The sequence below is a fragment of the Neofelis nebulosa genome, chromosome 2 (assembly GCF_028018385.1).
Source record: "Neofelis nebulosa isolate mNeoNeb1 chromosome 2, mNeoNeb1.pri, whole genome shotgun sequence".
Taxonomy (NCBI): Eukaryota; Metazoa; Chordata; class Mammalia; order Carnivora; family Felidae; genus Neofelis; species Neofelis nebulosa.
The window spans coordinates 84,844,606-84,871,682 of record NC_080783.1 but is presented as its reverse complement, the minus strand read 5'-3'; the positions used below and the strand labels follow the sequence as shown (position 1 = coordinate 84,871,682).

The window sequence follows — 27,077 nt, the reverse complement described above, 5'->3', positions numbered from 1 at the left end:
TAAATAATATAACAGAAAGTGAATTTAGAATAATAGTCATAAAATTAATCGCTGGGCTTGAAAACAGTATACAGGACAGCAGAGAATCTCTTGCTACAGAGATCAAGGGACTAAGGAACAGTCACGAGGAGCTGAAAAACGCTTTAAACGAAATGCAAAACAAAATGGAAACCACGACGGCTCGGATTGAAGAGGCAGAGGAGAGAATAGGTGAACTAGAAGATAAAGTTATGGAGAAAGAGGAAGCTGAAAGAAAGAGAGATAAAAAAATCCAGGAGTATGAGGGGAAAATTAGAGAACTAAGTGATACACTAAAAAGAAATAATATACGCATAATTGGTATCCCAGAGGAGGAAGAGAGAGGGAAAGGTGCTGAAGGGGTACTTGAAGAAATTATAGCTGATAACTTCCCTGAACTGGGGAAGGAAAAAGGCATTGAAATCCAAGAGGCACAGAGAACTCCCTTCAGACGTAACTTGAATCGATCTTCTGCACGACACATCATAGTGAAACTGGCAAAATACAAGGATAAAGAGAAAATTCTGAAAGCAGCAAGGGATAAACGTGCCCTCACATATAAAGGGAGACCTATAAGACTCGTGACTGATCTCTCCTTTGAAACTTGGCAGGCCAGAAAGGCTTGGCACGATATCTTCAGTGTGCTAAACAGAAAAAATATGCAGCCGAGAATCCTTTATCCAGCAAGTCTGTCATTTAGAATAGAAGGAGAGATAAAGGTCTTCCCAAACAAACAAAAACTGAAGGAATTTGTCACCACGAAACCAGCCCTACAAGAGATCCTAAGGGGGATCCTGTGAGACAAAGTACCAAAGACATCACTACAAGCATAAAACATACAGACATCACAATGACCCTAAACCCGTATCTTTCTATAATAACACTGAATGTAAATGGATTAAATGCGCCAACCAAAAGACATAGGGTATCAGAATGGATAAAAAAACAAGACCCATCTATTTGCTGTCTACAAGAGACTCATTTGAGATCTGAGGACACCTTTAGATTGAGAGTGAGGGGATGGAGAACTATTTATCATGCTACTGGAAGCCAAAAGAAAGCTGGAGTAGCCATACTTATATCAGACAAACTAGACTTTAAATTAAAGGCTGTAACAAGAGATGAAGAAGGGCATTATATAATAATTACAGGGTCTATCCATCAGGAAGAGCTAACAATTATAAATGTCTATGCGCCAAATACCGGAGCCCCCAGATATATAAAACAGTTACTCATAAACATAAGCAACCTTATTGATAAGAATGTGGTCATTGCAGGGGACTTTAACACCCCACTTACAGAAATGGATAGATCATCTAGATACACAGTCAATAAAGAAACAAGGGCCCTGAATGATACATTGGATCAGATGGACCTGACAGATATATTTAGAACTCTGCATCCCAAAGCAACAGAATATACTTTCTTCTCGAGTGCACATGGAACATTCTCCAAGATAGATCATATACTGGGTCACAAAACAGCCCTTCATAAGTTTACAAGAATTGAAATTATACCATGCATACTTTCAGACCACAATGCTATGAAGCTTGAAATCAACCACAGGAAAAAGTCTGGAAAACCTCCAAAAGCATGGAGGTTAAAGAACACCCTACTAACGAATGAGTGGGTCAACCAGGCAATTAGAGAAGAAATTAAAAAATATATGGAAACAAACGAAAATGAAAATACAACAATCCAAACGCTTTGGGACGCAGCGAAGGCAGTCCTGAGAGGAAAATACATTGCAATCCAGGCCTATCTCAAGAAACAAGAAAAATCCCAAATTCAAAATCTAACAGCACACCTAAAGGAAATAGAAGCAGAACAGCAAAGGCAGCCTAAACCCAGCAGAAGAAGAGAAATAATAAAGATCAGAGCAGAAATAAACAATATAGAATCTAAAAAAACTGTAGAGCAGATCAACGAAACCAAGAGTTGGTTTTTTGAAAAAATAAACAAAATTGACAAACCTCTAGCCAGGCTTCTCAAAAAGAAAAGGGAGATGACCCAAATAGATAAAATCATGAATGAAAATGGAATTATTACAACCAATCCCTCAGAGATACAAACAATTATCAGGGAATACTATGAAAAATTATATGCCAACAAATTGGACAACCTTGAAGAAATGGACAAATTCCTAAACACCCACACTCTTCCAAAACTCAATCAGGAGGAAATAGAAAGCTTGAACAGACCCATAACCAGCGAAGAAATTGAATCGGTTATCAAAAATCTCCCAACAAATAAGAGTCCAGGACCAGATGGCTTCCCAGGGGAGTTCTACCAGACGTTTAAAGCAGAGATAATACCTATCCTTCTCAAGCTATTCCAAGAAATAGAAAGGGAAGGAAAACTTCCAGACTCATTCTATGAAGCCAGTATTACTTTGATTCCTAAACCAGACAGAGACCCAGTAAAAAAAGAGAACTACAGGCCAATATCTCTGATGAATATGGATGCAAAAATTCTCAATAAGATACTAGCAAATCGAATTCAACAGCATATAAAAAGAATTATTCACCATGATCAAGTGGGATTCATTCCTGGGATGCAGGGTTGGTTCAACATCCGCAAATCGATCAACGTGATACATCACATTAACAAAAAAAAAGAGAAGAACCATATGATCCTGTCAATCGATGCAGAAAAGGCCTTTGACAAAATCCAGCACCCTTTCTTAATAAAAACCCTTGAGAAAGTCGGGATAGAAGGAACATACTTAAAGATCATAAAAGCCATTTATGAAAAGCCCACAGCTAACATCATCCTCAATGGGGAAAAACTGAGAGCTTTTTCCCTGAGATCAGGAACACGACAGGGATGCCCACTCTCACCGCTGTTGTTTAATATAGTGCTGGAAGTTCTAGCATCAGCAATCAGACAACAAAAGGAAATCAAAGGCATCCAAATTGGCAAAGATGAAGTCAAGCTTTCGCTTTTTGCAGATGACATGATATTATACATGGAAAATCCGATAGACTCCACCAAAAGTCTGCTAGAACTGATACATGAATTCAGCAAAGTTGCAGGATACAAAATCAATGTACAGAAATCAGTTGCATTCTTATACACTAACAATGAAGCAACAGAAAGACAAATAAAGAAACTGATCCCATTCACAATTGCACCAAGAAGCATAAAATACCTAGGAATAAATCTAACCAAAGATGTAAAAGATCTGTATGCTGAAAACTATAGAAAGCTTATGCAGGTAATTGAAGAAGATATAAAGAAATGGAAAGACATTCCCTGCTCATGGATTGGAAGAATAAATATTGTCAAAATGTCAATACTACCCAAAGCTATCTACACATTCAATGCAATCCCAATCAAAATTGCACCAGCATTCTTCTTGAAACTAGAACAAGCAATCCTAAAATTCATATGGAACCACAAAAGGCCCCGAATAGCCAAAGTAATTTTGAAGAAGAAGACCAAAGCAGGAGGCATCACAATCCCAGACTTTAGCCTCTACTACAAAGCTGTCATCATCAAGACAGCATGGTATTGGCATAAAAACAGACACATAGACCAATGGAATCGAATAGAAACCCCAGAACTAGACCCACAAACGTATGGCCAACTCATTTTTGACAAAGCAGGAAAGAACATCCAATGGAAAAAAGACAGTCTCTTTAACAAATGGTGCTGGGAGAACTGGACAGCAACATGCAGAAGGTTGAAACTAGACCACTTTCTCACACCATTCACAAAAATAAACTCAAAATGGATAAAGGACCTGAATGTGAGACAGGAAACCATCAAAACCTTAGAGGAGAAAGCAGGAAAAGACCTCTCTGATCTCAGCCGTAGCAATCTCTTACTCGGCACATCCCCAAAGGCAAGGGAATTAAAAGCAAAAGTGAATTACTGGGACCTTATGAAGATAAAAAGCTTCTGCACAGCAAAGGAAACAACCAACAAAACTAAAAGGCAACCAACGGAATGGGAAAAGATATTTGCAAATGACACATCGGACAAAGGGCTAGTATCCAAAATCTATAAAGAGCTCACCAAACTCCACACCCGGAAAACAAATAACCCAGTGAAGAAATGGGCAGAAAACATGAATAGACACTTCTCTAAAGAAGACATCCGGATGGCCAACAGGCACATGAAAAGATGTTCAACGTCGCTCCTCATCAGGGAAATACAAATCAAAACCACACTCAGATACCACCTCACGCCAGTCAGAGTGGCCAAAATGAAGAAATCAGGAGACTATAGATGCTGGAGAGGATGTGGAGAGACGGGAACCCTCTTGCACTGTTGGTGGGAATGCAAACTGGTGCAGCCGCTCTGGAAAGCAGTGTGGAGGTTCCTCAGAAAATTAAAAACAGACCTACCCTATGACCCAGCAATAGCACTGCTAGGAATTTATCCAAGGGATACAGGAGTACTGATGCATAGGGGCACTTGTACCCCAATGTTTATAGCAGCACTCTCAACAATAGCCAAATTATGGAAAGAGCCTAAATGTCCATCAACTGATGAATGGATAAAGAAATTGTGGTTTATATACACAATGGAATACTACGTGGCAATGAGAAAAAATGAAATATGGCGTTTTGTAGCAGCGTGGATGGAACTGGAGAGTGTGATGCTAAGTGAAATAAGCCATACAGAGAAAGACAGATACCATATGGTTTCACTCTTATGTGGATCCTGAGAAACGTAACAGAAACCCATGGGGGAGGGGAAGGGAAAAAAAAAAAAAGAGGTTAGAGTGGGAGAGAGCCAAAGCATAAGAGACTGTTAAAAACTGAGAACAAACTGAGGGTTGATGGGGGGTGGGAGGGAGGGCAGGGTGGGTGATGGGTATTGAGGAGGGCACCTTTTGGGATGAGCACTGGGTGTTGTATGGAAACCAATTTGACAGTAAATTTCATATATTAAAAAAATAAAAAATAAATAAATTAAAAAAAATAAAATAAAATAAAATTAATAAAATAAAATTTAAAAAAATAATAAATAAAATAAAATAAAATAGAAAAGACAACCCAATAATGGGAGAAAATTTTTGCAAATTATGTATCTGATGAGACTAGAATATATAAATAACTCTTATAAATAAATAATAAATTAGGTCTCTGATGTGCCTGGAATATATAAATAACTCTTATAAATAAATAAAAAGATACCCCATTTATTAAAAGAATGGACAAAAATGTGAATCTATATCTAAAAAAGATACACAAATGACTTAAAAATACATGAAAGGTGTTTTAAAAGATCTGCCATAGGGAAATATAAATAAAAACCACAATGAGATACCATTTCACAGCCACTAGGATGGTTATAATAAAAACCTAAGAGAAAAACCAGTTGCTGATAAAGATGTGGAGAAAGTGGCACCATCATACATCACTGATGTGACTGTAATGCAGGGCAGCTGCTTTGGAAGACAGTTTGACAGTTCCTTAAATTATTAAAAATGGAGTTCACCATTGGGTGATAACAATATTTTAAAGTTTATTGAGTTTATGGCTGCAAAACTCTATAAATACACTGAATACCAATGAATTGTACTCCTTAAACACATGATTTGAATCTATGTGTAGTATATTTCAGTAATTGTCTTATATAAAAACAAAACAAAAGCCTATACATAATGTCTATAGCAGCTTCATTTGTAATCAGTAAACACTGAAACAACCCAAATATCCCTGAACTAGGAAATGCACAAACAAATGAACAAACAAAAACAAAAGAAAAATAAATTATTGATACATGCAACCATATGGATGAATCTCAAATGCATTATGCCACATGACAGAAAGCAGTCTCGAAATTCAATATATTGTATGGTTCCATTTATATGACATTCTGGAAAGATAAAGCTATTGTGATAGAGCATAGTTTAGTGGCTACAAGGGTTATAAAGCATGGGTTATAAATCATCTTTTGACTACAAAAGAGTAGCACAAGGAGTTGTGGGGGTTAATGGAATTCCTTTGTGTCTTGATTTTGCTCGTAATTACATGACTCTATACACGAGTCAAATATGGTAGATTCCCAAAAGAGTTCATTTTAAATAAATTTAATTATAATTCAATTTAAACAAACAAACAAACATGGTAACTTTTCTCTGTGTTTTATTTGTGTCATACAAGCATTATGTTAGAGTCTTTAATGTTGCCAGGCCTAGCAGTGGCATTATGGAATTAGACACTATTATTCTCACATTCATATATCAAATGAGAAATTAAGGGTTTGAAGAGTTTGAGAGATTTAATCAAAGTCACAAAACTAATACCTTGGAGCTGGAGATTTGAACCAAACCAATGTGATACTAGGTCTTAGTTCATTTGGATTTCTACAGCCAAATGCCAGAGACCAAGTGGCTTATAAGCAACTAATATCTCTTTCTCACAGTTGTCGGGACTGGGAAGTCCAAGATCAAGGTACCCTTGGATTCAGTGTCTGATGAGACCAGCTTCCTCAATGATACCTATCTATTTGCTCTAATCTCACATGGCAGAAGGAGCAAGGGAGCATTCTTGGGCCATTTGATAAGGGCTTAATTCCATTCATGAAGACTCCATCTTCATAGCCTAATCAACTCCAAAGTCTCCACCTCCAAATACCATCACATTTTAGGTTAGGATTTCAACATATATATTTTGGAGGGACACAGACATACAGATCACAGTGTAGAAACCACATTCTTAATTTTTATGCACTACGCCTTTCCGTACACTGTTTTCTCATATGTTCAGAAAAAAAATGCCTGTCATCAAGTGAGTTAGAATAATCACCACTCCATGCTTAAGAACGATAAAATCAACAACAAAATTTGTAGTCCCCCCCAAATTTGTAGTTTTTAAAACATTTTTAACTTTTTATTGAAATTCAACATGATTCAGAAAAATGAACCAGGTATATAGCTCAATGGATTTTCACACCCACAAACACCTGTGTAACCAGCATCCAGATCAAGAAATAGAACATTCCAAGGGTCCTTACTTCCCCCACCCCTAGAAGTCCCTCATGCCCCTTGTGACTACTACCCTCCCATAAATCCTGACTTCTAAGATGATAGGTTAGCTTTGCCTGTTCCTGAGCTTCATATACACAGGACTATACAGCGTGTGCTCATTTGTGTCTGGCTTCTTTTGCTCGGCATAATGTTGTTGTGTGTATCAGTCATTCTTATCGTTATGTTATTCCATTATGTGATTATAACACACTTTATTTTTTTTTTTTTCAACGTTTTTTATTTATTTTTGGGACAGAGAGAGACAGAGCATGAACGGGGGAGGGGCAGAGAGAGAGGGAGACACAGAATCGGAAACAGGCTCCAGGCCCCAAGCCATCGGCCCAGAGCCTGACGCGGGGCTCGAACTCACGGACCGCGAGATCGTGACCTGGCTGAAGTCGGACGCTTAACCGACTGCGCCACCCAGGCGCCCCTATAACACACTTTATTTATTCACCATTTTGTTGATGGGCATTTGGGTGGTTTCCAAGTTCGGGGCTGTCGTGAACAGTCTTGCTATAAGAATTTGTGCCCTTGCCTTGGATGAACATTTGAATGCATTTATGTTCATTTGTTACTGGGAGTGGTACTGCTGAACCATCAAATTTGTAGATTTTTTACATAAAATGTATACTTTTGGTAAGTCATTTAAAGAACCTTAAAAAGAATCACATGAGCTGTGTCTGAGCACATCTCTATCCAACAAGATGTCACAAATATTCAGTGAAAAATAAACATTTGTTGATGTGGTGCTATGGTCATAGGTAAGTTCTACCTCTTTCTGATCTTATCTTATGATATGAATTTTGTGAAAGTGTACAGATTCCAGTTCGTGTGTTGGGATACACTCTACAATTGTTTGCGAATATATTTAAGGATATCTTCCTAAACCCTCCAGAATTTTTATCCTAATTCAGAAATATTTCATCTCATAATCTACATAGCCGGTCAAAAGTTCTCCAAAATAATTAAACTCAGACATATATTAGCCTCTTATTCCAGATGTTTTGACAAGGACATATCACTACAATTGTATTAATTACACAGTTTTATTTAACTATTAAATAATACAAATCACTATATCAAACTATATCCTCATGCTGGCTCACTAGTAGTGAGATTAAAGTTTCTGAAAACTAAACATCTTTGATCATTTATAATAAAACATATCTGATTCGTTCTTCTGTGGGGCCAATTTGAATATGATTTATTTTCATTGTTTAGTCATCTGAACTTCTTGATTCCAAAATAATTTCGCCTTTAAGCTGATTAGATATTTGTTACATTTTAATCTCTTACAGAAGAGTTCAAAATATTTCAGGACCAAAAGTGGGGAGAGAACAATCAAAAAGAAAATTTCAGAATTGATTTTCACAAGAGAAGTTTCTGATCTGTGTTATTCACCATCTCACATTTTTAGTCTGATCTAATACTGATAAAAAACAGTATCAATTTCACGGTTTTAGGGATGAACTATACCAAAATCAAACAAATGTTCATGGGAAATTCTGATGTTTGTTATCTTCCACAAAATAAAGTCATTCAGATTTTGTCAGTAGCCTCTTTTTCATCTTTGGGTTTATATTCCATCTTTAATTGATTTCAACAAGCTTCTTTATTTGCCAATTAATAGTAGGACATTGACATGTAGAAGTGAAGTTCAGTAACTACTGGCCTTTTTTCAATATGAGAGATGATGCTTTTTAAGGAGACAAATTAAAACATTATCAGTAAATAATTTTGTATTTCCCATCACTTTATGGCACACAATATTATAGGATTATATTCAAATGAGTTACCACCAACAAAAATGCTCTGAAACATATTCTTGAATAATTTGTACTTCTTTAATGCTAATTAGATGAGCAGTCAATGCTCCCTCTGCAATCTTTTGGCATCCTACAGATCTTTTAAAATTAACCCTCAATTTCCAATGTTCCAGTAACTTAACCATTGAAACAATCTATACATTCTATTATTTGTACTATCCAATGAGAGAAGACTGTGCTTCATTTATATATCTTATCACTAAATTTCATTGATCATAATTGTGTTGTTACTCCAAAATCATGCATCATTTTTAGCTTTTCTACATTTATTTGTGACTATTTGGAAATTCTCAAGCAATATAATAACCAAATATATCATTGATCCTATGGGAAACCAATCTTTAATTTTCTTAAAATGTAAACCTGGTTCATTAAAATAAGAGAGATTTGGACTATCAAACTTCAGGATGTATTTAGGTCAACATAATGTAATTGTCTCTTCTATGTTTACTAAAAGTATGTGGTATACCACTCACAGGACTTAGTGCATTCTTTTGTTCTCCTTCCTTTATATATCTAAACCCTGTATCACCTCATTTATTTTTGTTTTTATTTTTATTTTTGAGAGAGAGATACAGAGCCAGCAGGCGAGGGGCAGAGAGAGGGAAACAGAATCCCAAGCTGGCTCCGCGCTGTTACTACAGAGCCTGACGCAGGAGCTTGAACTCAAACCATGAGATCATGATCTGAGCCGAAATCAAGAGTCTGAAGCTGAACAACTGAGCTAACCAGGCGCCCCTCACCTCATTTTATCTTGTGTTTACTTCATAAGCTACCAGTACAGTGAAGACAATAGGCATACACAAGGAAGAGGGAAACGAAATCTCCAATCAACCTGTATGTCTGAGGCAAAAAAGAAGCTATAGTTCCCATTCAGTGTCTCCGCTGCCTCAGCTTGCTGATGGACATCATTTACATTCTATTACTCATTAGGATTGCCCACTAGACTAGTTCACATTAGGGTTACTGAAAGACCCTCTTGTCCATATTCTCCCAGAGCTCTGTGGTCAGAGTACATCGTGAATCTATTCATTACTCCCTTTACAATTTAAGTTGGACATTTTTGAAACTTGAGAATGTTTTATTCCTTAAACCAGAATTGTCATTAAGTAGAACAAATAGGAACTAGAAAAATAAGTGTTGAGATTTTCTTGAATAGGTCTAAGAGTGTGGTTCTTAATATGCTTGCCCATTTCTTTTAATTTTCTGGACCCTAATAATTTGAATTTCATATGCCAGAGACAGTATTGCAGTATGAAGAAATGTTGAATGTGGTAAGAATATTGTGTTCCTTATGATTACATACGTGTGTGTGTGTGTGTGTGTGTGTAGGCGGCCCATGTGGTTGTCTTGTAGTATATAAAAAGTCAGAATTCTGTTCCATAATTCCCTCTTCTTTAACTGTTGGAGAGAAATGTACTATAAGCTCAAGTTTCAACTCCTCAAGTTTAGGAACTGTTACACATTATTTTTAGTTTGAGTCAGTTCATATTACCTTATACGAGATTCTTTAAGGATGTAAGAGATTTGAGGGATGGCTGGAACATCTTCCTCAGAACTCTGAAACTTTCTCTTTTCCTCCCTCTCTGAAACAAAATCCTTTATCACATTTTCCCAAATTAATTATAAAAGTTAAAAATTAAATCTTACTTTTGTCCCCCACATTAATCCTATGTAGATCAGTTATTTTGTCCATATTAATGGGAGCATAGCACTAGTGAGATTTTATTTCAAACTTTTGTAATTATAGCTAAAATTAAATTTTACCATGGATAAATTGTCCATGTCCTAGATGAGAACAGACTGGGAGGATTAGCAATTGGACCTCCAGGATGACTTATGTTATCTTTGGTAATTAATTAAAATCAATGTGTAGAGGCCTATATTTGGAAAGTTAAGGAGTTTCCAAGCAGGAATTTGTCAAATCCTCTCTCAAGTTTGGTGTAAGGGGTGCAGGAGGAGCAGTGCTTTGAGAAAACTACAGAAGATCCAAAGTAGTGCAGTGAAGCTAGAGTACCTTATTCTGGTTACTGGATTAAGCAGGTGCCCTTCCTGAAGTTCTATGGAAGTTTCATAAAGTTGGGAAACAGAACTTCTGTTTCCTTAATGGCTAAACAGCTAAGAAGCCACTATAGGGAGTGAAGACATTGGCTAATTTATCCTTAAAATTGAGTCTGTATGGAGAATTATAGGAAAATGGGGGAGGAAAGTTGTTAATTCTGAAGAATCTAAGTGGAAGCAAAATGCAATAGCAAAATTTCTGGTTAAATCTCAAAATGTAAATCTCCACACTGTGGAGAACAGTGTGATGTAGTTACAATGTAGACACTGTACAACAAGATACTATTTAAAAAGCATTGCCCGGAGAGTTTTTTGAAACACTTGAGGAGAAAGGGCTTATAAATTTCAAAAGCAGCAATCAGAGCAAACAAGCATTAACAAGTTCAGTGACCAAGCAACTAAGGAGTCTTCCTGGATGTGTAGCTATTTTATAAATGCCATACCAGAGCAGAGTGTCACGCCATTAATAAGTCCAGTTGGGCTTTTGTTTCTCTGGCCCCGGCAGCCCTATGTTTCCAAGTGCAAGGTTGTGCTTAGAAAGGCAGCTTCCCCTTCTTACAACCAGTGCTGATGTGCTCCTGCATGTGTCTCCCTAGCAGTGACAGGAACTGGAATATGGACGAATGTATTCTAATGCCTTCCATCTTGACATCTCTTCAGTCTTGATGTGCACACCCATTCTAACTACATCTTAAAAAGGAACGTTTTGGGGCGCCTGGGTGGCGCAGTCGGTTAAGCGTCCGACTTCAGCCAGGTCACGATCTCACCGTCCATGAGTTCGAGCCCCGCGTCAGGCTCTGGGCTGATGGCTCGGAGCCTGGAGCCTGTTTCCGATTCTGTGTCTCCCTCTCTCTCTGCCCCTCCCCCGTTCATGCTCTGTCTCTCTCTGTCCCAAAAATAAATAAAAAACGTTGAAAAAAAAATTAAAAAAAAAAAAAAAAAAAAGGAACGTTTTCACACTGCTCCTGAGGAATTTATTGGAGTTGTGTTCATAAATTAAATACACTATTAATGGAAAAATGTATATGACTTATGCCTTGCCTATAATCTCATAGTGATTGCATTTGTGTCGGGAAGGAATGGGGTAGACCTTAATTTTGCTCACGCTCGTCTAACACATATTCACTGTAGATTTGATTGGTTTCTTTTTTTTTTTTTATTTTTTTTTATTTATTTTTGGGACAGAGAGAGACAGAGCATGAACAGGGGAGGGGCAGAGAGAGAGGGAGACACAGAATCGGAAACAGGCTCCAGGCTCCGAGCCATCAGCCCAGAGCCTGACGCGGGGCTCGAACTCACGGACCGCGAGATCGTGACCTGGCTGAAGCCGGACGCTTAACCGACTGTGCCACCCAGGCGCCCCTTGATTGGTTTCTTTACTTTAACTTATCCTTTAATATTTTCTTACAATGTTTGGTTCTGGACATTTGAGTTTTCAAAATGGGCTGAGTCGCCCTCCACTACCAGCCAGGCTAGCCTTGGATTTAATTTGAAAAATAGTTAAAATGTTACACACCCACATCTAAGCCTGGTCATTTGTTAACATGACTGAATTAGGAAGCATGTCCTGTCCTCCATGCCTGATTTTGTGCTCATGCCATCCATGCTCTGCTTTTTCTCTCAGCTCTATGTATCAATGACCCGTGTAGCCTCAGTGTTCAAAGACCTCATTTTAGTCTACTCCAAGACCCTACAGTTTCCTCTACATTCATAGCATTTCACACCCTCCTTCTTTAAATGAAAACTATCTTAGATTGCTCTGTGGCCTCTCTTGTGTTCTTGAATTAAAATCCAATGTTGGCATTTTACTAAGCTTTCCATGTATGTTTATTTCATGCCTATAATAGACTAGACTGTGGTGTGTACAATATACATTTCTGTATCCCACACGTCCTTTCCCCATTCTATCCCCAGATGACTAAGACAGTGTCTTGAATGTGACAGTTGCTCAGTACATTCTTGTTAATTCACATTTTAGTTGCCAATTCTAAGTAGAAGAGATCAAATCTAATTCCTCATCTATAATAGCTTAGATGTTTTTAATAATCTGATCAGTGCTAGCAGATAGATGGCCAAAGAGAACTGAGGGAATGAAAGTTGAAAAAAATATTCTGTTGGGGAGTACTAACTGAGTTGGTGTCTGCTATGATTTTATCTGAGTGGATGATGATCATCTGAGTGATCATCTGTCATTCTGGGAAAACAGTTCATTCATTTTATCCTAGGATGTAGTAATAATAGCTTCAATAATATTTTTTTAAATGAGAAGCATCATGTTAAAAGCCAACCACACAATGGAGAGCACACAGCCTTCCATTATTATCATCATCTACAATATGATCTAAATCATCAATGTTACCACTATTAGGCCACTAATAATTGACATTTCATAGTCACAAATTTCCCTTGACAGAACAGCATGTCAGACATCTGTTACCACTGCACTCCATTGCTTCTGCATATTTATATTAACCTCTTTGTTGACCCAATATCTGTCTTGTGCTTCCAGATACAACATAAGGAGGTCCTCTGAACTCCAATCTGATAGTTACAGGGCCCACCACCATGTCAGGCAGCAATCCACGTCCTGAGAACCTATGCCCATCAGCAAGTTGAATCCTGTGTTAGATTTTATGCTGCACAGCTAGATTTTCACTCAAAAGCCACGGAATACATTAGAAAGATTACTTTGCCCCATCTGACTCTAGCAGAAGCAATAAACTTGAATGCTATGGAAAGGCTATGAATTGCTGGCCCCTGAGCTTAACAGTTGGAAATAACAAATGACCAGCCTGGCTGTTATGACAGTGTCCGTCACTGGAAGTCCATATGCTCTCACATTCTTTGTCTGCACAGTTTCACTTGGAGCATACACCTTCCCTTTCGGTCACAGAAAGCACTGGCAATAGGCTGGTCTTCCCCTACACAAGGCCCTCAGTTATACTGACCAGTAAAATGAACATCCCTAAGTGTTTCTTTCAGGTTTCCCCCTATCCCCAGAGGTTTCTAAATGTTCTTATCTTGGGATTGATTCCACCGTGAAGCTTTCACTTACCTTTCAATCTTTAACTCTTGCTTTTGTCAGCAAAAGGGGAATATAAAATCTCTATTTTTATAAGTGACCCATGGGATTTCCTTTTATTTTAGGTATCTGAATACTATTAAAATAATAAAATTTATTTTATTTTAGGTATCTGAATAAAATTTGTCAGTGGAATTATCATTTTTATCATTTTCTAAATCATATGGCCACTCTCTTATGTTTGTCCAGAAATGCAGTTGATAACTGACATCTTCCTGTTCTCTTTTATTTCTTCTTTTAACCTGTTGCCATTTCCTATATACCAAAAGGAATTCACTATTTCTCAGTTCTTCCATCACTTCTCAGTTATTCATACTGTATCGTAGCTGTAGACTAAGTTTATGTCTTTTTACACCTAAAAATCTCCTTTCTACATATTTCCCAGGCTGCTTTACCCTTTACAAGAGTCAGATGTAGCAATCAGTCCCCGAAGTGCCCCAGATAACGGAAAGCAAGAGGTCGGGAGGAGGCAGGGTGAAGCCTCCAGACAAAAATGTGTGATGAACAGATTTTCATGGTTTAATGCCGTTGTCTAGACTATATATCCCTAAGACATACCACAGTTTGGGACGAGGTTAGGAATAGGATGAGACATAGAAATGTTATAAACTTCCTAAACAGAGACGGAAAGTCTTTGGCAACTGTAACTACACTCCCTCCACACCAAGAATTACACTCTTTTAAGAGAATTACTCAGCAAAGAAACAACTTTTACTTTGTGGTAGGAAGGTGTCCCACAAGATATGGAACATTTTCCTGAATTAAACAAGGTGGGGATGGTGGGGGTGGATTGTCATCTAAAGGAGATAATATGCCTTTCTCACTGAGATAACACAGTAAGTTTCTCTAATCATAGGACTTTGGGGGCGGGAGTAAAGTGTCCAATAAGAGAAGAATTTGCTAAATTTTATAGGTGTTTTAGAGAAAAAATTTTTATTAATAATAAAAATATAATAATAAATGAATTAAATCAAAATAATAAAAAGAAAAAAGTAAGTTTATTATTATTTAAAAGCACTGTTGTTAGTACAGTTTATGAAATAAGACATCACCTGATATCTCTAGAAAGCCATGATAAATTGGTTTGATTGGGCTAGCCATAAATTATGATTACTCTTTTTTATATACTCCTTTATGATAGAAACTAAGGACTGTTATAAAACAAACAAACAAATGCACATATGCTATGAAAGCCTCACCACCACTTTAGGAGATGGGTGTTGCCCCATTTTAAAGAGGCATTTTAAAAACAATTAAATATGGAGATGTTAGGTAATTTATTTAAGCTCACAGAGTTAGTAAGGAGATAGAGCACTAGGTCTACCCTGTCACCAATACTTTCCACTGAAATAATGCAATCACATCTCATAGTGATTTATTTATTTATTTATTTATTTATTTATTTATTTTTATTTATTTTGAGAGAGAGTGCACACATGAGCAGGGGAGAGGCAGAGAGAGGGAGAGAGAGAATCACAAGCAGCCTCCCTGCTGTCAGTGCGGAGCCGGATGCTAGGCTCAAACCCACAAACCATGAGATCATGACCTGAGCCAAAACCAAGAGTCAGACAACTTAACCAACTGAGCCACCCAGGCACCCCACATCTCATAGTGATTTAAAGCAGTGCAAAGACTGAGGGGTGTTGTTGTTGTTGTTTGTTTTGTTTTTTACTTTAGGGGATAAAAATATTTTACATAATTTTTTGGATTAAAATCTTACAGACCAACAGTGTGTTTACTTTGCTCTTGGCATGGAATCAGATCTTTTATTTTGTCTGTATGGTCTAGAAAGTGTTAAGAGAAAGGAAGATATTTTCCCATGTACTGTGTTATTAGGTGCACTGTCTTTGGAGACCAATATAATTTCTTTATGTTTTCTCCAGAGAAGACATAATGATACAGGATTTTGAGTTTGAACCATCCACACACAACAGAAACAACAATAGTTTCCATCTGTGTAAACTAGATGACAAACAGCCAGAATTACTAGAAGCTAGGTACCTCCCAGGTTTAAATCACTGGAAAAGTAAGATTTTGTCATGTCTTGATAAAGCGTGTCTTTAAAAATAACAAATGCAGCAGCCTCCAAAGAGAATTATGTCAGAAAGAGAAAACTGAACAAGATAGAATCCAATACAAAGCCTAAAATCCTGAACCATGAATGTATCTTGTAGCTAACAAATATACTAAAAGTTGAAGACACTTTATTTTACTCACTTCCCTATGTGACTATATATATATATGCATCTCAATTGTATTGGTTTAGTTGAAGTTTAACCCTTTTATTTTGTCCCAGTATTCCCTCAAGATGAACAAAAGAATAGAGAAAAAAATATATATATAGGTTGCCCTAAAGGGCATTGGGGTACACACAGCTTTCAGTGATAGATTTAAATGGCCATGAATTTACATTGACCTTACAACGTTCCTGTTTATCCTGAAGTGCACAGACCATTTTCCCCCTTTGGTGCCTTGATTAATGACTCTTCACTTCTTTTCCCTGGTTTCTCCTTTCTTAACTTTCCTGTTGATAAGTGTGTTTCAATTCGAAAGCAGTGTGTCACCATGGAGTTGGGGGTCACTTCCTGTTGGTCTTACTTACTTGGAATTGCCAGCCCCATGGGTTTAGCCTTTACAGTGCTACAAATATTTCATCTTGGTGATGTAGTCCCTGTGACTGGGCCACATTGTCTATTATTTTAGATTGAGTGGCCTGTGTTTCCTTTTTTGTATGACACTTGAGTAACATTGTATGACTGCTGACCCTAAAGAAAATGAGATGTGCCTCCCACAAGACAAGAACTGAGCACTGAAACTTCTAAATAATGTTTAAATAGAAGTCAGTGCACTAACTCTGGACTGTAAATCTATGCATGCTTTCTAAGTTCCTCAACTTAATTTTCCTGACATGCCCCCTGTGCCAGTTCCACTTGTGCTGAGTCCTGAACTATACAATCTTTAGGTACTCTGTCTATAAGCATCTGGAGGCATGGACCTAATTTTATCACCTAGTTTACTCAAAAAATTGAAACTCAAAACACAACTCCAGCCTGGCCAGATTCAAGTACTTGGTTGCAGCTGTTTTCCTCATGATAGCAGAAGCACCACATCCCTCAGGTAAAACTTGAGGTTTCCAGTACTTTTCATAATCTGATAAAAAGAAAATGAACTGCAAGGTCTTGCTCCTTGTATTATCAAATACAGCTTGTGAAGTAACTTGAGAATAACAAAGATGGCTTGCCCTTGCCTCTGGAATCGGTCTCTCTCTCTCTCTTTTTCTCTCTCTCAGTCTCCTCCTCCCTCCCTCCCCTCTGTGGAACATGCAGTAAGAAAACAAATCTCAACTGTACAATTTGTAACATTTTTTCCCATGACGCAGTCTATCATTATTTGGATGACTAAAAGCTTTAATTATTTACTTTTGGGAGTCCCTAAAACCCATGTCATCAAAAATACTGAAGAATTTTCTGGGAAAGGTTTGAAACACTTCCAGTTAAACTCTTGACTTAATATCTCAAGAAAAAAAAATAATGTTTCTACCACATATTTTATTAAACCCTTTAGGTCCTTTTACAAGAGAGGAAATACCAATTCACGTATAATTTAGCAGAACAAAATATTATCCCATTTCAACCAGTACCCACTTCCTTGAAGTTTATTCAAGCATTAATAACCATTTAATGCAATTTAACTACACTGAGGTATCCATTACATTAATATAATATATCCATCAGGAAATTAGAGTTTTCTTTCCATGAATTTTGTATTACAAGAAAGTCTTTATAATTTTATTCTGCATTTTATGATTCTTAATTTCAACTCCTCAGTCTCTGTTACAGTGTGAGATGATCAAAATGTTCCCAATGCTAAAAGATTACAATTACTTGATTTATTCAGCCAGGAATCACAAATGAATTTTATATATACATATACATATCGTTAACATTTGAAGATTTAAACCACTAGATGTGTCAGGATCATCAAACCTCCTTAGGAATATAACACTGTGAGTAAGTTTTTGAGAACATTAACAATGATCCTTTTAAAGCATACATTTTGGGATGATGTCCATGATGTAATATCTTCATGGTCTGGAGACCTATATCGTGTTTTTAAGGACAAATTATAATACCTGTGAGGACAGTTATATCAGCATATATTTTTGAATGCTTTAGCTCAAGAAGTATTGATCATGGATCTCTAGCTATGTTTCAGTATGTAAGGAAAAATTTATTCACATGATAGCAAATATTAGAATATTAGATATTTAGGGGAGGAGACAGGCCTTTCATTGAACATCCTTATCTGACAGTAAATACTTAGAAAGCCAAAAAACTTGATTAAAGGAACTTGGCTATTTTGTGTCAGGATCAGAGCATGGTTCTCACTGTCCAAGTTAAAGCACTTCCTACAACATAGTGAGCTCTCATCCAGATAGGAAATATAAATGTGCATACAGCAATGGAAGACACAGATCCATGCTTTGAAGTATCTTTGCTTCCATGTTAGGAGGACTAAGGGGATATTCCATCAGACTTCTGGAACCTTTGCAACCTCCCTTCACATCACAACAGCATAGAAACAAACTATATCACCTTTTCTCAATGTAGGAAGGGTGGTGAGCTCATGTGGATCATATTTGTCTTTTCAAATAAAATCTGAAAGTTTATCTAAGGATTCTTATTCTTTTTGCCTAATTAGTATAATCTACTATTTACCTTTTCCTCCCTCCCTCCCTCCCTCCCTTCCTTCCTTCCTTCCTTCCTTCCTTCCTCCCTTTCTTTCTTTCTTTCTCTCTTTCTCTCTTTCTTTCTCTTTTCTTTTCCTTTCCTTTTTTCTTTTCTTTTCTTTTCTTTTCTTTTCTTTTCTTTTCTTTTCTTTTCTTTTCTTTTCTTTTCTTTTCTTTTCTTTTCTTTTCGTAGTAAGCTTCACACTCAGCATAGAACCCAACTTGGGGCTTGAACTCAGCACTCTGAGATCAACACCTGAGCTGAGATCAAGAATTGGATGCTTAACTGACTGAGCCATCCAGGCACCCCCTATTTACTTTTATGATTCTATAGAATTAACTTAAATAATGTCTGAAAGGAGATTTTGAAAGTAATACCTTGAAAGGAAAAATCAAAGATTGGGAAGTTCCTAAAATCCTACTAAGAGAATTTCAGAGGTCATAATTTGGTTAATTCAAGAAAAGTTCCTGCTACTGAAGAGGTTTACAAATGTGTTTACATGGAGAAAGCAGACAACCTGTGAATTTCAGCAACGTAGATCAACCATATGGACAAATCTGATCTCTTATCTGCTCCTAAATTGAGACATTATATAAGAAACAGTGTAATATCCTAAGTTTTCCTGCTTACATTTTCTAATTGATTCAGTTCAGGAGGTTATTCATAAACACTGTTCTGAATGCTAAATGGTAGACGGCAAACACATATAAAAAAGATAAATGCATTTCTTAGAGATTTTTAGCTAAGTCCATATGAGTAGGTGTACTATGTCCTAATCTAGCTTTTCCTACTCCATCTTTGTTATCTACATGCCTTATAATGAACTAAAGTGAGATCATAAACAATGTGGTTTGGCTCTATTCATCTTAGGATGAGGTCCTTAATGAGTAATGCTTCAGTGAGAATAGATCAATAACTTTAAACTCAATGAGAAGAGCTTTCTTACTAGATGACAAGTAGTAACGACAAAAGAGTGAAGAGAGGCAACTAAGTATTTACTTCAGTAGAGAAGTGGATCCTTGAAAGGACCTCTGATAGAAGGTGAGTCCAATCTGGTTTTGCCATGTTTCCCCCACTGCTTAACATCTTTCCTTTTTTTTTTCCTATCCCCATATCTACCTTCAGATAAACATAGAATTTCTTTCCTCACTTTTCTTTTTTAACCTGTGTCTATCAAAACTGTCAGCAAGCTTTCATGGTTATTCATTTAGTAAACATTTATTAGGTACCTACCACGTGCCAAACCTTGTGCTATACGTTGATCTTTTGCCCTTGCACCTCTTCTTGCCTGCTCCCACCTGCCTTCTGGCTTCCCTTCCTTCTGGGAATGTGCTAGCATGCTGATGCTGTATCTGTACTACCAAACTTCTTGTCCTAGATTCCAGGTACTCAGGTGTTACTCATGATCCAGAACACCCAACTCCAAATTGATTCCTCACATTTTATCGATTCCCAATTGTATAGAAACAGTTAATTAAGACTAAAAAAGGAAAATTGTTCTGCATTCATTCAAAATAAACTGCGAATGGCATAAAAACTCCTAACCAAGGATATCACCTTAAAAAATACTAATAATTGTCTCAAATCATTTGTAGATGAACATTCAATTGGTCTGTTATCACAAAGTTTTAGAAGAAAATCCCATACACTTACCTGTCAAAAGCTAGACATCCTTTTCCTACACTTCTGAGTCGGTCTCCTCTGCTACCGTTTAAGGCCACATCTGACCTCCAGGACAGCCATTTTTACTGATGACAAACTTGTTCTTTACCTATCTCATTATCTCACATTGGGATGATATGGACTTAATTTGATAGGAGGTAATGAAAATAGATATCAAAATTGTTTCTCATATAGAAAACAAGGATCAGTGAGGAAAACAAAACATAAACATGGAAATATTGGTCATATTGATGGAAAAATAGTCTTGTGAGAGGAAATTTTTGAGAATGACAGTAATATTCATGTGAAAGAGATTTAATATTCCTTTTTAATGCTGAATTTTTATTGCATTTTAAGACAAGTTTATTGGAACCCACTGATATGTATTTAATATTTCTTATTTCACTGTCTCATAATGTTAACAATTCCAAATTCAAGCATTTGTATTCACCAAGAAAAATACTAATAATTTTATGCCCACTAATAGAATGAATAGATAAAAAGATAATAATAGACCAATACCTGAATCCATATTTGACTAAATCAGTAGGAAATTGGTTGAACTTACCAGTAGTCTTCTGGATGATGAAATTGTCTGTAACAAATACAAAATAAAGACATTACCAGTGAAATACTTAATTTTTTAAAATAGAAAATGCATGCAATTTCAGTTTCAAGAGGCAGAAATACTTCGAGATTTCATATTTAATTTCACTTGGCTTGTTCAGATTTAACAGTTAATTTCCAGTTAAAGTTAATGTTGAACTCCCTTCCTCCACAACCTAAAACATAAGGGTTGCAGTTGAAATTGTGTTAATTTCAGCTTGTCCAAATTAAACAGCAAAAGTTATGCCATGAAAAAAATAGCATTGGTACTATATCCCTTTATGGATTAAACTTTAACTTTTATCTTAATAAATACTGACTTCCAAAATCATTACCCCAACTCTTAAGTCATTTCTACAACATAACTTTATTCTTTGAATGTTTACAATGTACCCTTAACTGTGGAAGATACTGTCAGCAAACTAGTTCAATACATATGAGTTACTATGATATCCAAACTTGCAAGTCAAAGAGTTCTAAAGAAGTAAAATAGCTTACCCTAGGTAGCTAATATTTTAAAATGCAGAATCATGCAGAATAATGAAACTGGACCACTTTCTTACACCAAACACAAAAATAACTTCAAAATGGATGAAAGACCTAAACATGTGACAGGAAACCATCAAAATCCTAGAGGAGAAAACAGGCAACAACTTCTTTGACATTGGCCACAGCAACTTCTTGGCATGTCTCCAAAGGCAAGGGAAATAAAAGCAAAAATGAACTCCTGGGACTTGATCAAGAAAAAAATTGAGCACAGCAAAGGAAACAATCAACAAAACTAAGAAGCAACCAACATAATGGGAGAAGATATTTGCAAATGATATATTGAATAAAAGGTTAGTATCAAAAATCTATAAAGAACTTACCAAACTCAACACCCCAAAAACAAATAACCCAGTGAAGAAGTGGGCAGAAGACATGAATAGACACTTTTCCAAAGAAGACACCCAGATAGGCAACAGACACGTGAAAAGATGCTCAACATTGCTCATCATCAGGGAAATACAAATCAAAACCACATTAAGATACACCTCACACCAGTCAGAGTGGCTAAATTCAACAACTCAGGAAACAACAGATGTTGTGAGGATGTGGAGAAAGGGGAATCTTCTTGCACTGTTGGGAGGAATGCAAACTGGTGCAGCCACTATGTAAAACAGTGTGGAGCTTACTCAGAAAATTTAAAAAAATAGACTTACTCTATGACCCAGCAATAGCACTACTAGGAATTTATCCAAAAGATACGGAGTGCTGATTCATAGGGACACATGTACCCCAATTTTTATAGTGGCACATCAACAATAGCCAAATTACGGGAAGAGCCCAAATGTCCATCAACTGATGAATGGATAAAGAAGATGTGGTATGTATATATACATACATATATACATTGTATATATGTATGTATATATACACATATACAATGGAATACTATTGATGATGAAAATGAATAAAATCTTGCCATTGGCAACAACGTGGATGGAACCACAGGGTATTAAGCTAAGTGAAATAAGTCAGTCAGAAAAAGGCAGATATCATATGTTTTCACATATATGGAATTAGAGAAACTTAACAGAAGACCACAGGGGAAAATAAGGAAAAATAATTTACAAACAGAGAAGGAGGCAAGCCATAAGAGACTCTTAAATACACAGAACAAACTGAGAGTTGATGGGGATGGGACGGGGGTAGGGCTGCAGGGAAATGGGAGATGGGCATTGAGGAGGGCACTTGTTGGGATACTGTATGTAAGTGATGAATCACGGGAATCTACTTCTGAACCAAGACTACATTGTATACAATGTATGTTGGCTAACAACAATAAATTATTTTTAAAAATAACAATAAAACAAAAAATAAATAAAAATGGGTAATATTTTTTCATTCAAAAGATGCAAAATCTAACAACTCAAATCTGGATCTAACTTATTCTATAGTTTGTGTACTTTCCATCAAATCTCATGAAATTGGACAATTTGTGGCTCTGGAAAGTTAGGTCTAAGTTTATTCTTTATTCTAATTCTAACATATTTTTTTAAAAATTCAATGTAGATCATGACTGCTTAGAAAAGCAGCGACTACTATAAAATTTTATGAAGCTGTAAATGAATAACACTGGATGTAAAATGGATTTTCTATCATTTGAAATAATTTCAAATATAGGTGTTTGGGTTTTATGCTTTTATAAGTTTTTGAAAACAGATACATGAGAAGAGATTCATAGTTTTGTAGAATATTGTTTAGAAATGAATCAGCACTTAGTGTATAATCATGTTTATTAAAAAGAAAGAATTTAGGGACATCTGGGTGGCTCAGTCAGTTAAGTGTCTGAGTTTGGCTCAGGTCATGATCTCACGGTTCGTAGGTTTAAGCCCCACCTTGGGCTCTGCGCTAATAGCGTGGGGCCTGCTTCAGATTCTGTGTTTCTCTCTCTCTCTCTCTGCCCCTCCCCAACTTGTTCTCTCTCTCTCTCTTAAAAATAAATACACATTTAAAAAAAATAAAGAATTTAGGTGAGCAAATACGATAAAGAGATTGAAAGAGATCATTACAATTTACAATGGTGAGGCATAGAACTTTTTTTATACATTTTAGCTTGAAAATGATCATAGATAGCAAAAGCAACTGGCCTCATAATTTGATTATAACAAGCATATTAAGTTGAAAAGTAATCCAGTAAATGCATAAATACAGTCTGTTCATATTCTCCCTCTTCTTTTAGCTTTTATTTTTTTTTCTCTCCGTACTCTTTCATCAAGTGAGTAGATATTTGTTCCACTTCTACTAATTCCCCTTACTATTTACACCTCACCAGTTTCTAAGTGAATTTCACAATTGTGCTCTTAATACATATAATTCAATATTGTTCTTTGCTTTAGTTCTTGTTTCAAGTGGATGACAAGTGCAGGGGAACAGAGTCTGTGTCTTATCCATGTTAATCCTGTACAGACCACACTCTCCATAGCATTAAGTAAAAGATACTCAACTAGTATTTAGCTAATATATCTTAAGATTTTTTTATCCCTAGTAAAACTTGTGGGAATATGCTCTCTCTTGTCCAAATTCAGTGAGAATATAAACTGACACAACCTTTCTGGAGGGTTATCGTCATATACATAAATGTCTAAGCCTTTCAACCTAGCCATCTCAACTTGGGACACTTTCCTTGGGGTCTTTTTCTGTGCATCATTTTCGCCATAGAACCACCACCTTGTTTCCTACTTCACCATGTTTTTTCACTTGGCTACACCCTACTATTTGTTAAATCTCAGCTTAGAAGCAGCACCCCATGGAAGATTCCTCCTAATATTAAAAATAAGGTTAAGTGACTTAATTTTGGATTCCCAGAGCCCCCAGTGTATCTCATCACAGCACCTACCTACACAACTGTTGTATCCTTATGCCCAAGAGTATCTGCGAATTGTATTTGCTTAATAAGTGTCTATTAAATTAGTGAGTAAATGAGTGAACTAATGAATAATAAATAAATAAATTAATTAATTAATTAATTAATCTGTTTGAACCCATGATGTAGAATAATTGTTTGTATTTTACAACATTAAAATTTACCAGCCATCATAACAATTTGTTTCATAGTAGAATGTCCTTATTTCATTAAAGGATTGTTAAAACATAAAGCAAAAGGAAACCTAATTGGATGTTCTTTTTCTGTATCAAAGAATAATCCATATGCTTAGTGTAAGCATCATCTCAAAAACTATGATATGGAAGTCTACAAATGGAAAATACATAAATCTGGGCCCTTTATTAGGGAGGATCATAGAATTGAGAATGAACGATTTTGTGACCTCTGAATTCCATATAAACATATTTTATTAAAGTCCTAACTAGCTTGGATATCTTCCTCAGAACACTGCAGTGGCATGACTGAAGAGTCTTCTTGGATCATTCCAGCAAAAAAGAACATGTTCTTTCTTTTTACCCTGCTTAGAATCCTTTAATAACTAATCCTCTCGTAAGTGTGCAGTAAAGGCAAAGAAGGGGAGAAAAAAGCTATAAGAGAGGAAGTTCATTTTATCCATTTAATACGCTGTTTATTTGCTATACATATTGAAAAAGAATGTTTATTTTTTTCTGTTTTCCCCTAAAAAGAATCTAAAAATCCATTTTGCAATATATTAGTCTATCTTAAATATATACATGTATATATATAATATAATGTATATAAATACATATAACTTCATGTATACTTTATATAAGTTTTTTATAAAACTTTATAAAGTTTTCAAACAACAAATTGTACTCATCTCCTCTAATCATTAGCCAACTAACTAAATGACTTTAGATCTACCTGGATTCTTAATGTTCATTTGATGCAATCACCTAAATATACAAGTGGGAAAACTGAATTACAGGGAAGATTTTTTGGGGTCTTCTGCAAGGACTGAACATGAGGACCTGACAGAGATAAATGATACTGGAAACTACCTCTTCCCACCTAGCCCCCAACGTACCTCCCACTTCAACCAATGTGCTACTTTTAAGTGCTGTTAATGACAGTTTAGACCCTAAACTGTAAACGTCGACCCAGTAATCACTTATCCCTGAACTCATTCTCAGAAAAGTTCACAAGTTGAAAAATAATATTTTATAATTTTTATCATATATATTTTCCAAAAACTGTACACATTAACGAAAACACACACACACACACACACACACACACACACACACATCTTACTAAACCAAGAGTAGTAATAGTTCCTGTCTAAAAGAAAGAAAATTAAAAAAAAAAAAAAAACCTCTTACATCAAATATTTGGCATAGAAAGATTTCCTATAATTCTTTTATGCCATCTCCCTCCCCCCACCCCAACCCCTTGGTGAGATTAATCGTGTGACAAATGACATGAGATGGCCTTATGAAATTTTGTCTGGAACAATTTTTACTGCTAATGGAAATTATAAATAATATGTGCCTTTCGTCAACTGCATTCTTCAGTAATCTAATTGTATCAAGCTAATGAGACCTGGGTTAGGAAATGTTCTGAGGTTCCCATGCCCCAGGTCAGGGAATGCTGAAAACATCTCCAAGCAGATGTGCTCAGTCTCACGAGGATGGCAGCTGGAGCATGTGGTCACTCCACAGAGTGCTGGCTGTGCAGAGGGCTGTGCACTTGACCTACTGCTAGAGGTAAACAGCCTTCCTGTTGGTTAGCTGCAAAACTCTAGGGGGTGGGGCAGAGAGAGAGAAAATTCTCCTTTTCACCGTCTGTCTCCCAACCTATTATTAATTCTGTGGAAGATTCTCCCCATTTCTTTCCCAGGGAAAATGGCTGTAAATGTTGCCTTTTCAGATACTAACATATGTGTTGGTATCTGCGTGTGGTGTGTTGAAGGGAGCCAGAGGTCCAGGGAAGGGTGGCATGAGAAAGAAAACACCTCTTTTCTCCATTTCTTCAAATCAATATTGTTTACTCTGCATTTACAAAGGTTGATGCAACACCACTCCAGGCTGTTACAGACAAACTGCCTCAAAGATGATTGTATATTATGGTTGGATAAGAGGCATTTAAATACAAAATTCCAACATGCTCAAAAAGTAGTTATGACCACCCCCCTAACCTTGAGGTTAGGAAGTGTGGGCAGTAGGGATGAGATATAATTACCTACATCCTGTGAGTGATGTCATACAAGGGCAACGAGACCTCAGGAGTTGATTGTCATATTTGGTCAATCTTCAAAATCCAATAGATTTTTTTCCCCTTAAAAAAAAAGTTACTCATAACTTTTGAAATTTGCTCCATTGCAATGCGACTGGGAAATATTTTTCTTTTTTCTTATTTTTTTCTTTGTCTATTTTTCAAAGTACAACTGACCCCACTCTTCTATCCTTCTCCAACTCCACATACCATGTGAGTGGTACACACACACACACGCACGCACACACGCACAGAGGCACACCTGTGCTTCCTTTCTTCCTTTGACTCAAGGCATCACTGATTCCATAGTATTACACCAGCAAAGAACTGCTCCTTCAGTAAGCCTCCTGGGGTTTTATTTGGAGTATTTCAAAAGTCCCAAGAGTGAGGATGCTCACTGATTTTCTAAGAATGGGGTTGGTTCTCACGGTGAGCATAT

The 27,077-nt window shown here is 36.4% G+C and overlaps 1 long non-coding RNA gene across 1 annotated transcript in view; it reads right to left on the bottom strand.

Moving 5' to 3' along the window:
- LOC131503729 (uncharacterized) overlaps positions 1-27,077 on the bottom strand; it is a 262,197-nt gene that overhangs the window by 89,686 nt on the left and 145,434 nt on the right. Inside the window, exon 2 of the long non-coding RNA XR_009257549.1 lies at positions 20,936-20,962. This is a non-coding gene — a long non-coding RNA (uncharacterized LOC131503729). The remainder of the gene's footprint in view (positions 1-20,935; positions 20,963-27,077) is intronic.